Source organism: Zootoca vivipara, chromosome 6 (assembly GCF_965207765.1).
Source record: "Zootoca vivipara chromosome 6, rZooViv2.hap1.1, whole genome shotgun sequence".
Classification (NCBI taxonomy): Eukaryota; Metazoa; Chordata; class Lepidosauria; order Squamata; family Lacertidae; genus Zootoca; species Zootoca vivipara.
Genome location: NC_142589.1, coordinates 83,120,983 through 83,135,238, shown reverse-complemented (window position 1 = coordinate 83,135,238; position 14,256 = coordinate 83,120,983).

Sequence of the window (14,256 nt, the reverse complement as noted above, 5' to 3'; positions counted from 1 at the left end):
CCTCCTGCATGAATTTCTCCTCTTCTAAAGCTACCCAGGTTTGTGGCCATCCCTGCTTCCAATGGGAGGGAGTTCCTTTTGAAATGGCCATTCTTTGAGTTTCTCTGCTCGTTTCCAGGCTGTTTGCAGCGAAAGGACGGGCCCTTGCCTCTCCTGCGGCCACAACTGAAGCCGTTCCTCAAGGGAGGGTGGGATGTTGGGCTTTGGGGGAGCATGTCTCTTCCCCACCAGCAGAGTGGGGATGTTCAGGAGGCAGGAGAGGATATATTTATTAATATCCTTCCTAACTTGCACTAGCAAGTTCTATAATTTAGCAGAGTTTTACATTCCCCTTTTAAACACACAGCAGGTAGCTGGTTGCAGGCTTGTTAAATAAGCCTCTCAATATTACTTTCCTGGTAAGTCCCCTTTATATCCCTCTTAAATGAATAAACATGCCACCATCTTGTGTAAAGTATATAAAAGAAGTTTAATCATACCATCAGTTCACAGTTGGACCCCTGAAGGCAGACTTAGTTACAAATCCCCAAACTAAGGCCCGGGGGCCGGATGCGGCCCAATCGCCTTCTAAATTCGGCCCGCAGACAATCCGGGAATCAGCATGTTTTTACATGAGTAGAATGTGTCCTTTTATTTAAAATGCATCTCTGGGTTATTTGTGGGGCATAGGAATTCTTTCATTTCCCCCCCAAAATACAGTCCGGCCCCCCACAAGGTCCGAGGGACTCTGTTGAAAAAGTTTGCTGACCCCTGGTCTATCCCATATAGAGGGATAATCCCAGTGACTGCAGACTAGCAGTCACTGCTCCTCACAAGATGAAAGGAAGGTTGAGAAGAGTCGAAAAAGGGAAGTGGGCTGTGTGCCTTGCCCTTTTCTTTACCTGGGCAGGCAAGGTCATGCCCACCTCTAGTCACATGCAAAGGAAGTATGTCCCAGCCAGGAGGAAATGGGAAGTTTTCGACTGGCTGGACCAAACACCCTCTTGCATGTCCACTCTAGAAAAACAAGGAATGTTGTACTTGACTGCTACTTATGCATCACATCCCACAAGCAGAATGTGATCTTGCATTCAAGGAAGGAGTGCCCCCCCCCCCCCCCGTGAGCATCTCTCCGTTTGCTAGATTGCAATACACTCCGCCCACCTGAACTGATCCGTTCAGCGGAAAGAAACTGCATCTGTTTCAGACGTGATGCTGTAGCATCATTTCTTCCAGAGTCCTGCTGGGAAATATTTTTGGTGGCTGGAAACTTTTGCTGAACTCCCTTGCTGACATGCAGTGCAACTCCACTTTGGTGCAGGAGATGGCGCTGCTGCTGCACTATTGAAACAAAGCAACATCCTCCCCCCCCAAGTCTCTTCAAACTTTGAGCATCACAGGCTCAAAGCTGAGCTGCGAAACTGGCCCTTGAGGAGCGCTGTGGCTTCAGGGAGGTGTCTCCCAAAAAATTTACACATCACTTAGGAAGACAGGTGAACTAATGCCAGTGTACTGGGAGAAGCAAAGATCAACAGTGTCGAAGCAATGATTCTTCAACATCAACTTCGTTGGACTGGTCATGTGCGGATGCCTGATTAGTGTCTTCCAAAGCAACTACTCTATTCCAAAGTTATAAATGATAAGCGTAATGCTGGTGGTCAACAAAAGAGGTTTAAAGACTGTCTCAAGACAAATCTAAAAAAATGTAGTATAAACACTGACAACTGGGGAACACTGGCCTGCGAGCGCTCCAGTTGGAGAACGGCCTTTACCAAAGGTCTCATGGGCTTTGAAGACACTCGAACTCAGGACGCAAGGGAGAAACGTGCTAGGAGGAAGGCACGCTTGGCAAATCCACACCGTGATCAACTCCTACCCGGAAACCTATGTCCCCACTGTGGAAGGACGTGTGGATCCAGAATTGGCCTCCACAGTCACTTACGGACTCATTGTTAAAACTGTGTTTATGGAAGACAATCTTACTCAGCTACGAGGGATTGCCAAAGGAGGAGGAGGAGGATTCAGGGACCCTGAGGGTCATTTAGTCCAACCCCCTGCAATGCAGGAATCTCGACTCATGCATCTATGACTCCAACCTGTGAGTCAAAGCAAGAAAGGAAAAGAATAGTAGAGAGGAGGGAGCGAGAGCAGAGGCCCTAAATTGCATTATGACTCCAGAGACAACTGTCCTTCCTTAATACATTATCCAATAGTGTCTTTCCATAGGAATCTGCAAGAAGGGCCTGGCTGCCAATCAGGCTCCTTTAACGTGTCTGATGAATGGAGGCAGGGATGACCGTCCTCTCTGATGGATTTAACTGACAATCGGGCAAATTCACGGAGGAGCAGAGAGCTATCCATGCCTCCTGGCCGTGGAGGCAATCAATGCTTCTGAATCCCAGTGGCTGGGAGTTGCAGGAGGAGATAGTGTTGCTCTTGCGCTCGGATCCTGCTTGCGGGTTTCCCATAATGTGAGAACAGGAGGCTGGACTAGAGGAGCCGCTTTGGACCTGATCAAGCCAGCTCACTCATTTCCCCCCAAGGAAGCTGCTTGCTGCTGGGGAGGCCCCCTCCTCCCTCCCTCCCTCCCTCTACGCCAGGAGGACCCATAAAACATAATGGATTGCAGCTGAGATTAAGGGCAGGGGCATAACTCACGACCCAGCCATGCCGCGGCTGACAGGTTTAAACATGTGCCGGGTTAAATCTTCAACAGGGAGAGCTCTGCGTCGGCAGAGGAATCGACGGAGGAGGGATGGGGCGGGCAGGAAGGTGGCTGGGACAAGTCCCTGGTTCTGCAGCCAAGAGAGGAGCAAGGGGGCATGTGGGGGGTGGAGAGGTTCCAGGGGGCTGGAGTGGGGGCTGCCATTGGCTTAAACCGTGGAACTCCCTTCCACTGGAGGCCACCAAGGAGAAGAGGACTATTGATGGCCTCTAGCCAGGGATGGCTCTTCCCTGTCTCTGCGCTCAGAGGCAGCTATGCTTCTGAATGCCAGTTCCTAGAAGCCACAGGAGGGGACAGGGCTGCTCTTGGGTGCAAATCCTGCTCATGGGTTCCCGAAAAGAGACATCTGGTTGTCCCCCATGAGGACGGGAGGCTGGACTAGATGCTTTCCTGGCGTGATCCAGGAGCAGGGCTCTCCTTAGCCTCTTGCGATCTTGTTCCCCAAAGGTTTGCAGTGGGTGGAACAAGCCTTTTCCTCTTCCTCCATCCTTCTGCCAATGGCTGCCAGTTTTGGGACGCTGCGAAGAGTCCTGTGGGATTCCCAGCGGAGCCTCTGGGTGGCCGGCCCCTGGGAGAACAGGGCCCTGGACTAGTCAGGCCCCCTTTGGCCCCAAACAGCAGGCTCTTCTCACCTTTTATTCTCTCCCAACAACCCTGCGGTGTAGGCCATCCTGTCTGAGGTTACGCTTCAAATTTTACTTATTTATTAAATTTTAAACATAGATGGATGAGGTGGTAATGATGATGATTTTAATTTTATGTGCTGCCCTTCATCCAAAGGTCTCAGGGCAGTTCACAAGATAAAAATACAGGAGGAATTGCGGATCACCAAACCCAGACCCCTTTGTAGCCCCAATGAATCTCTGCACCCCAAGGAACCGAGGGTGGCCACTCAAGTGCCTTGCTTCTTGCCCTTTTGCTTCCCCTCTTGAGATAAGCCATCAGAGCCAGAGAAGTAGCCTCCCTCCCCCTCCTCAGCTCACCTGCCATTAAGAGTGGAGGCAGAAGGCCCGCCTCGTAAGAAGGGAGTGTTAATGCTTTATGGCTGGCCCATAAATGTGGCATAATGCACCTTCCCCTGGCTGGTGCTGTTTATGGGCCAGGGTGGCACTGTGCATACTTGAGACCTCTGGGGAAGGAGTGTTGGGCTGGGTGCCAAGGCCTGGTGGCAAAGGAAGGCAGCCCAGGGAGGAGGAGGAGAAGGAGCAGCCTCTCCTTCCCCCTGGCCTAGCGGGGAGGGTGGAGAGCTGTAGAAACACTGGGGGTGGGGGGTTTCCTCTCCATCTTCTCCTTCAGGAGAGGCTTGGGCAACCAGCCCCAGCAATGCCAACCCTCGTGGGGGGGAGAGGAGAGGAGGCTGCAGAAGCAGGTGGGCTGTGCAGCAGAGGCTCTAGTGGGACCCGGATGATGATGATGATGTAAATACTTAAATCTCGCTGCTGGTGTGGAGGCACAAGCCAGAGCCAAAGAAGTCAGACCTCACCTGGAGTACTGTGTCGAGTTCTGGGCACCACAGTTCAAGAAGGATACTGACAAGCTGGAACGTGTCCAGAAGAGGGCAACCAAAATGGTCATAGGCCTGGAAACGATGCCTTATGAGGAACGGCTTAGGGAGCTGGGCATGTTTAGCCTGGAGAAGAGAAGGTTAAGGGGTGATATGATAGCCATGTTCAAATATCATGTCATATAGAGGAGGGAGAAAGGTTGTTTTCTGCTGCTCCAGAGAAGCGGACACGGAGCAATGGATTCAAACTACAAGAAAGAAGATTCCACCTAAACATTAGGAAGAACTTCCTGACAGTAAGAGCTGTTCGGCAGTGGAATTTGCTACCAAGGAGTGTGGTGGAGTCTCCTTCTTTGGAGGTCTTTAAGCAGAGGCTTGACAGGCATATGTCAAGAATGCTTTGATGGTGTTTCCTGCTCGGCAGGGGGTTGGACTGGATGGCCTTTGTGGTCTCTTCCAACTCTACGATTCTATGATTCTAAGGGGCTCAGCTGGAAGCCTTGTGGCCAAACCAAAAGTAGACGCTGTGTTACGCTTTTGCTGCAGCCTGGATTTCTGAGAGCAGCACCTGGGTATGCGCCCCGAGGAGGTTCTGTGGCTTAAGAACAGGAAAACCCCATATTATTGGGAGTATTCTTGGGTTATTGCTTTTATTTTAATTTTATATACTGTAATCCTTTTATGTGAAACACCCAGAGACCTCTGGGTATAGGGCGGTATATGAATTCTAATAATAATGATGATGATGATAATAACAATGAGCCTGGCTGCTGGATCAGGCCAAAGAGGACCCGTTGAGTGCAGCATCCTGTCCTCACAGCAAAAGAGACCCAAGAACCAAAGATCTCATGAAAGGCCACCATGAGCCACACCCTGGAGGGGCAGCTGCTGTTCTGGTTGCTCTTGGCAGATGGACTGATTTATCTTGCAGAGCTTGAGCACAAGAGCCCTCTCCTCTCCTGCGGTTTCCAGAAACTGGGGTTTGGAGCTTTGCTGTCTCCAGTGATGCTGGAGCGAGGAGTGCAGAGGAAAAAAAAGCTATTGTGCATCTGCACAGCCATATGCCTTCATCTGCCCCAGCCGCAACACAACCTGTCTCTCCCCTATTGGTCTCTCTACAGCCACAGTAGGTGCTGTGACTCTCCAATGGTTCGACTTCACCCCCAAAGGAAAAATCATGGGGTGCGGATTTACTCTGCTGCCCAGTACATCGGGGTGCCACTCCCTGCAGGTCCCTCCGGTCAGCAAAAGGAGGAGTCTCCAGCCAAGTTAAAGAAGCAAAAAGCGGTCAGTAGACCTGATCTTTATTTGCTGCAACAAGGTTCAATCACACAAAGAGTAGGATCCCGGAGCATGGGGTTGCGTGAACTTTTAAGGCCTCTTCCCATTTCCCATAATACATTTTTCAACAGCAGCATCAATACATCACAAATATGTTACAAAGTCGGAGTGTTTGGCATGGAGAAACATGAGCCCATCAGCCACCCCTGTCAATAACCCCAGTTCCCAGCACCTTTTAATTATCCTCTTCCCCCCAAAACAATAATAGTATTTACACATCCCCCTGTGCTTCTGCTTTGAAAGTATCAGGATTCAATCTGCCATCCCGATGGGTTTCTGTCTGGGGCAGGGGTTCCCAACAAAATTTTCTCGAGGACCCCTCATCGAGCCGCTATTGTGACAAGGACCCCCATTAATTCCTAATCCTAAAATTAAAATGTGAGAGCCAAATTAAGAGTCTTTTTATATTTTATATTTATACGTTTTTTTTTACAGTTACAACAGAGTACTCCATCAGTATACAGTTAGTTTTAATTTTCAGTTCTTAATGAGATGAGTTAAATCTGTCCTTTGAGTCCATTATTTCTGAAATATTAGGTTCCAAACTTGAAACTTTCACTCTGAAATCCGACCGCATGTTGAGCCGATTCCTATACAGTATTTGTTTTTTCATGAAACACATGGAAGAAAATGCTTGCTCACACCGATATGTGGTTGCAAATGGAAGGATCTTTTTCATTGCCTTATCTCCAAGTTTCTTGTAGTCCTTGCGGCATACAGCAGAACTACTGCCTTTATCTAATTCTAGTTTTGCGCTAGACTCTGCTCATGCAGGAAGCGGCCAAAACAAAAAATCTGTTATCATACGAAATATATTTAATATATTTTTTATTCTAATAGGATCTTGAGGACCCCTCTGGCATAGCTCGCGGACCCCCTGGGGGTCCCCGGACCACCTGTTGGGAACCACTGGCCTAGAGGGTATGTGCTGCCCTCAATCCCTCCTGTCTCCTATTGTGTGGCTAAATTCACACCTTGTGGAGGGGGGAGGAGTACGTGATCTTATGCCTAAGGGATTATGGAAGCAGGGGGAGCCCTGGATCCCCCTCTTCCAGAGGAGCCATTAGCCTTTGGAACCAAGGAAATCCATTGGAGTTTCTACAGTTTCCTATATTGGATTGTCAGAGGAAACAGTATGTACAATTCATGGTATCTGCTTATTGCTACAATTTTATAGACGGCTTTTCAGAGCTGCTTTGCTGTTGTGTATGTATGGTGCCTGTGTCAATGGTCATTGTCCTGGCCTTAGTTCAAGGCTGTGGTGGGGACTTGGGATTTTTTTTTGGGGGGGGGGGTTGTTTAACTGCCCCCCCCAGTCCTGGTTCAACAGCACACACTATTGCAGGCATCCCCAAACTTCGGCCCTCCAGATGTTTTGGACTACAATTCCCATCTTCCCCGGCCACTGGTCCTGTTAGCTAGGGATCATGGGAGTTGTAGGCCAAAACATCTGGAGGGCTGCAGTTTGGGGATGCCTGCTCTATTGTCTCCCGAGACTGAAGGATGCCAGCAACTACTTTCTATAGCTGTCAAGTTCTCCCCTTTTTAAAGGGAAGTTCCCTTATGCTAAACAGGCTTCCTCGCGAGAAAAGGGAAAACTTGACAGCTGTGCTACTTTCTCCAACTGTGGAGGCAGAGTCTTGGTTAGTAGTCATCAATAGCCTCCTCCTGGTCCTTCATGAATTTCTCCAATCCTCTCCTAAAGCAGGCGTGGGCAACCTTGGCTCTTCAGATGTTTTGGAACTACTACTCCCATGATCCCTGACCACTGGCCCTGTTAGCTAGGGATCATGGGAGTTGTAGTTCCAAAACATCTGGAGAGCCAAGGTTGCCTATGCCTGTCCTAAAGCCATCTCCGTTGGTGGCCATTGCTGCCTCTTGTGGGAGGCAGTTCCACAGGTTAACTGAGCGGCAGGAAGAAGTCCTTTCTTCTGTCCGCTCTGGCTCTCCCAAGGTTCTGCTTTGTTGGGGGCCCATGAGTGCTGCAAAATCTTTTGGTGCTTCTCAGAGGCCTCTCTCCTGGCAAAGGGTGGGTCAATCACAGCCTCACCAGCTTCCCTCCCTCCATGAAATCCTTCTTCTTTGGTGATCCCTCATAGCCGAGTAAGATTGTCTTCCATAAACACAATTTTAACAATGAGTCAGTAAGGGACTGTGGAGGCCAATTCTGAATCCACTGTCCTTCCACAGTGGAGACATTGGTTTCCGGGCAGGAGTTGATCACGGTGAGGGTTTGCCAAGCGTGCCTTCCTCATCGCACGTTTCTCCCTTGCATCCTGAGTTTGAGTGTCTGAAAAGCCCAGGACACCTTTGGTAAAGGCTGTTCTCCAATTGGAGCACTCGCAGGCCAGTGTTTCCCAGTTGTTGGTGTTCATACTACATTTTTTTTTTTAGATTTGCCTTGAGAGAATCTTTGAACCTCTTTTGTTGACCACCAGCATGACGCTTTCCATTTTTAAGATCGGAATAGAGTAGTTGCTTTGGAAGACGATCATCAGGCATCCGCACAACACGACCAGTCCAATGAAGTTGATGTTGAAGAATCATTGCGGGTGATCTTTGCTTTTTCCAGTACACTGATACAGTATTAGTTCCCCAGTCTTCCCAAGTGATGTGTAAACTTTTTCAGAGACACCATTGATGGAATCTTTTGAGGAGTTGGAGATGGCATTTATAAGTGGTCCATGTTTCACAAGCATATAGTAAGGTTGGTAGTACAATAGCTTTGGTTTCCCTGCGAATGTCCCAGTCCTCAAACACTCTGCACTTCAATCGGGAGAAAGCCGCACTCGCAGAGCTCAGGCAATGCTGGATTTCGGCATCAATGTCGGCCCTTGTGGAAAGATAACTTTTCCAGGTGGGAGAAGTGATTGACATTTTCTAATGAAATACACAGCACATTTGTCTTGGTTAAAGGCCCTTTTGTCCCTGGACGTCCCTGTTCCCATGGATCAAGTCACTGAGGCTTTTCAACTTGTCCTCTGCACCTTGTGTGTGTGTGTGCTTTTCTTTGGCTCCCCCCATTTTGTGGGGAAGGAGCTCCAGAGACCCTTTTCTGAAGCCTTGCCAGAGGGGCAAGGTGACCGAGACCCACACTACCCTGTCCTCTCCCTAAAAAAAAAAAATACCTGCAAGGACCAGCCTAGGGCTGCCCCACTCTCAGCCCCCTGGCCAGGCCAGCTCCCTCCCCATGACCCGAGAGTGGCTTTGTCACGTTCCTCATGTGCTGCAGCGATCAGATGGTGGTTTACACTCAGGTAACACTCATGCATCTTTAATGGATGCCTGGTGAATAATTCAGAGCAATTGATTTTATATTAATAAATTCTCAGGAGGCCAAAAATCTCCTGGCAGGTGATGGGGTTGGGGTTGGGGTGAGAAGGCTGGAGCCCAAAGTGTCACAGTCTGTCAAAAACTGAATCATAGAACTAGAATTGGAATGTACCCCCGGGGGTCATCTAGTCCAACCCCCTCTTGCAATGCAGGAATCTCAGCTAAAGAGTCCATGACAGACAGCCATCCAACCTCTGCTTAAAAACCTCAAAGGAAGGCCACAACCTTTCCTGGGAGACCGTTCCACTTTTGAACAGCCTCCTACCCTCAGAAAGTCCTTCCTGCAGTCCCAATCTCCTTTCTTGTAACTTGACGCCATGGGTTCGAGTCCTGTCCTCCAGAGCAGGAGAAAACAAGCTTGCGCTATCTTCCATGGGTAGATCTAGTGCAGCTCACTGCAGTGTGGGAATCACGGGCTATAGGAGAGCTAGTGGACCCTCAGGCTGCAGCGCAGAACATGATCTCCATGGCAAGGATATTAAGGGCCCACAGGAGGAGGAGGTGGAGGAGGAGGAGGAAGAGGAGGAAGAGAGGGTTAGGGCCATTCCTGCACTTCCTTGGGAATAAGTCCCACTGCAAGCAAGGGGGCTCCCCATCCCCTATCCCCCAAGGGCCCTTGGAGTCAGCCTGCTGGGCTTCGGGTGCCCCTGTGGGGGGGGCAGAGCGGGGCGCCCCCTCCTGGCTTTCCTGATGGCAGCCGTGCGAAGCCATCCTGGCTTGCGTTTCAGGCACCGTAATAGGCTGCATTTTAATTGACATAATTAAAAGCTACTCTGTTCATCTCATTTACAACGTATTTGTAGGGGAGGATAATTATCCCGAGCGCTGCCTAGGGGGACATTAGAGGCGGCAGGCGGGGGCGCAGCTCTCCCAGTGGAGGCGCTGCCGCTTCCTGCGATGGTGGGGGGGAGGCATCGTTCCCCAGGCAGCAGAGCCCCTCCTCGTTCAGGGCTCACTAGGGGCCCAGCAGGCCAGGGTTCGCCTTGGGAGCACTTTGGCCTTTTTCAAGGGGGGAGCAGTGGAGGGGGGGGGCTAGGATCAACGGCTGCAAATTGGACCCCAGCAGGAAACCGCCACTGGACCTCCCGGGGGGGGGGAGAAGTGGGTCCCTCAGCACAGATTGGGGTGCTCAGTATCTGAACGGATAATTCGCCCCCCCCCCCGCGAAGTTAGGCTGGAGAATTTCCGCCCTCCCCTCCGGTGGGCGGGGTTTGCGGGACCGAGCCAGGCTTATCTGGAGCGGGTACCACCCACCTGCTTGGGTTGGCGTCTGATCCGCCCTCCGGCCAGGTAGGACAAAGGACAGCCGGCCGGGGGGTGGTGGTGGTGGAGTTCAGGCCAAAGAAAGGAGGCTGAGCATTGTGCCCAAACCTCTTTGCTCTTTCCTCCGTGAATTGTTTGCTTCCCTTGCACTGCCCATAAGAACCTGCAACTGGATCAGGCCAGCATGAGCATCCTCTTCTCACAGTGGTGAGAACCCAGGAATCTGGATAGACTGCCTCTGCAGCTGGAGGTTCTATAAGAACCTAAGAAAAGCCTGGCTGCTGGATGAGGCCAGCGGCCCATCTAATCTTCTCACAGGGGCCAACCAGATGATGCCTCTGTGGATCCCAGCTCAAGAGCCCTCCCCGCCTCCTGTGGTCTACAGCAGATGGCATTCAGAAGGAGCTGGGGGGCGGCCCCCCGAGGCAGGCAGAGGCTGGGGATTGCAGGCAGGATCGGGCCCTTCGGAGCTGCTCCCAGCAACCAAAGCAACAAACTGGGCGCAGGGCCAGCCCCTCCATCTCGGAACTGGGAGAGGAACCCAGGAGTCCGGGACTCCGCCACCTGGGACTTCCTCGCGCCCCCTCCCTGCTGCCGGTATGTGTTTGTGTCAGGATCCAGGCTGTGGGTTCTCCCGGCGCTTCTCCTTCGCAGAGGATGGTTTGGAGAAGTCAAACTGAGCTGCTAATTAAAGCCGAGCCCTCATCGACGGCTCCTAATTAAAGATAAGCGAGTGCGCGGCGCTCCCTGTAATTACGGCCCCGCCGCCGCAGCCGGGAAAGCGATCGGAGGCGGCGCCCGGCCGGGATGCGAGGACGGAGGCGGCGGCGAGGAGCTCCCGGCTCGTGACCGCCGTCTCCTCCCCTGGACCAACCGGCAGAGACCCTCCACCTTCTCGCTGCGCATTTGCATCTCAGAAATTAAATAAGGCTCGGCTGCCTATAAAGGAGCGGGATTAATTTAGCCGCAGCCATGCTAATGAAAGCAGAGCATCGGATGCAATAAAAACGGGGGATTTCGCCGTTTAATTAATCAATAAATCTTGTCACGCCATTTTTGGGGGGCGGGGGTGGGATGGAGGAGTCCCAAAGCTGCTGATCTTGTCGAAACCAGCAGTCTGCGAAGAAGAACCTGAGGCTTGCAGGGCAAGGCAAGGCAGCAGACCCGGGGGAGCGGGCCTCGCTTGGCCCCAGAGACAGGCTCCTTTTGCGTCCGCAGGGTGATAGGAGGCGAGAAATGCCCGGGTTTTGGGGGGACGGACGGACCGGGGAGCAGATTCAGGAAGTGGCCTGGGCTGCTGAAAGACCTTGGGAATCAGTCGCTCTGTCTCTGGCTTCACCTACCTGGCAGGGCCGTTGTGGGCATTAAGCGAGGAGGGGAAGAGCCACGAACTCACCTTGAGCTCCTGGGAGAAAAGGGTGGTCTATAACTGCAATAAATAAATAAATATATACATCCCTGCAAGGTCTTGCTCCTGGGAGAGGCCCAGGGTGAAGGGAGTCAGAATCTGGCCCTGTTGGAGCTTGTGGGGGCAGCTAGCTGCAAGGCCCTGCATTTGGGGGGGGTTGGACTAGATGACCCTTGGGGTCCTTTCCACAATACTATGATCCTGTAATGCATCTCCAGGTGGGTGAATGGCTTTTCTTGGGAGCCAGCCCATTGCTCTGCCTAGCCCAGTGCAGTCTAACTTGACAGGCAGCAGCGCCTCTCCAGCAGGGCTCCTTCCCCAGCCCTCCAGGAGGCAGCCCAACCTTTGGCCTGGGGAGCAGGTGCTCGGCCACCACTGAGCTCAGATCAGGGGGGTTCTTCATTCCAGCTTCTGTGTGGTGCTAAAGGAAGAGAACGGGAAGCTTCTTGGTTGCCTGGGCATCTGGCCTTGTCCTGCCTGGGACCAAAGGCAATAGCCATTTGGGGGGGGTAGCTGGGTTTTTTGCCCCAGGTGAAGCCTCCAGGGGGGGTGTCATTGAGGCTCCTAGCCAGTGCCGGATTTACATATAAGCTAAACAAGCTCTAGCTTAGGGCCCCACTCTCTTGGGGGGGGCCTCAAAAAAGTAAAGAACAACAACAAGCCTGGAGGTACGTTTCCAAAATATAAGATAAAAAAACAAATAAAATTAAACCTACCTACAGCAACCACGTATTTGTGTTGTGTTGGCTCCTAGGATATAAGTCATGGGCCCTGCCTGCTCCATCAAATATCACTGGTTTGCTCCTTTCTATATACTGTATAGGGTGCCGACATTCTGCATGGACAGGTTGCATGTCAGACTGCAGTCTTTGTAAATTGTGTTTCTAAAGGAACAGCAACAGTGTTTTGTGTTGTGTAGGCTCCTGTTTGTTATGTGCAAATGGATTAGGTGCATAAATGACCATATAGCATGTATTCAACACAAAAAACGGACAATTTGTTGTTGACAAAGGACAGCGGGACCCATTACCTTCAAGGGCCCCATTACCTTCAGGAGCTGAGGGCCTCATCAAACCTCAATCCGGCCCTGAGCCCAGCCTGTGTGTGTGTGTATGTGTGTGTGTATACACAAATGCATGTGGTGGATTCCAAATTGGTCTTTGACTAGGGTGAAATTAAGTCCAATTTTGCCCCTGCAAAGGCAGGTATTATTATTATTATTAATAATAATAATAATAGTGCATATTATTGTTTGTACCCTGCCCACCTGGAGAGTGCAATTCTCTGGGGTGCTGCAGCAGCATGAGCCCCCATTCTGAAGTCCAGTGGAAGGTGAGAGTTGGGGTGGGGGTGCAACATGAGAATGGCCCTTTTCTGCATATGTTTAGGCACCAGGTGAAAACTTTCCTTTTCAACCAGGCCTTTGGCTGTTAAACAATATCTGGCCTTTAAAATGTGACTTTTAATGGACAGCTACAATAGTCAACAAAACAGTGTTTGGAACACGTTATAAGCATGCAACACCAGATGGTGCTGTCGAGCACAAAACTTTTCTATGTGATTTTAAACGGCATTCCCCCCTTTTGTTATAACAATTTAATTTATGATTTATTTATAGCGTCCCCCCTCCCCTCAGTGTGCAGATCCACCCTTTGTGTGTTTGTGAGGGGGGGGGCATTATTGTTTTTTCTTCCTTGTCATGTTATGCATTCTGTGCTTTTACATTGTCAACCACGCCGTGGTCTTTGGATGAAGGGCAGCATTTAAATTTAATCATAGGATGCAACTCCTAGGGGCCAAGGGGTCTTCGGCCCCCCAATTAAATATTGGAGGGCCCCCCAAGTTGATGGCCATTGCCATTTGGATGGTGCGCTTGCACCGTGTCATGTGATTGATTATGTGGGGCGGAGCCCTACCTCCCCCCACAATATTTTATTCAAGTTGGCACCCCTGAATTTAATGGATAATCATCACCGCCATTCCTGCTTGCCTGCTTGCACAGCGGCAGCGCCTGTCTGAGTAAGCTGAAATTGGAAAGGTCCGCAGCCTCCCGGACCCGCAAGATTGATGAGGCAAAGAGAAACATTTGCAGCAGCTGCAGCAGCAACCCAGAAATGTGGCCTTGCATGTAAAGGTCACAGCTGCCAAGAAGAGCTGTCCGCCGGCGGAGGCAGGGAGTGCGGGACCTTTACAAGCCATTAGCTCCTCCAGAGGTCCAGGAACCACCACCCTGTTTTGGAAAGGGAGGCGGACAACTGCGGCTCCGCTTCTGGTGGTTGCACGTCGCTCTGGCCTCAACCCCGGCGCTCGGCTTCCCCCGAGACATGCGCGCACACGTCCGGCGGAAAAGCCGGGGATTCACTGCCGGGGAGCCCATGGTGGGGGGTGGGGGAAAGCGGAGGGATAAACAAGCCTCTTGACCCACCGCCCTCCCGAGAGGGGGCAGCTGGGCCAGCCTCGCAGGGGTGGCGCTGTTGTTGTCGCCACCGCAGCCGCCCACGCTCCGGAGATGCACTTGGAAACCGAATGGAAAAAAGGGGAGGGGGAGAGCAAGCAAGCCCCTCCCGCGCAGCTAAAGAGCTCTCCCGTTCCTCCGCACGCCAACCCTGCGAGGTAGGCTCAGTGGTAGGGCAGCTGTATTGTATTCAGGCGGCCGTCCGTTTGCTATTTAGTCAACAAAAGATTATCTCAAGGCAAATCTAA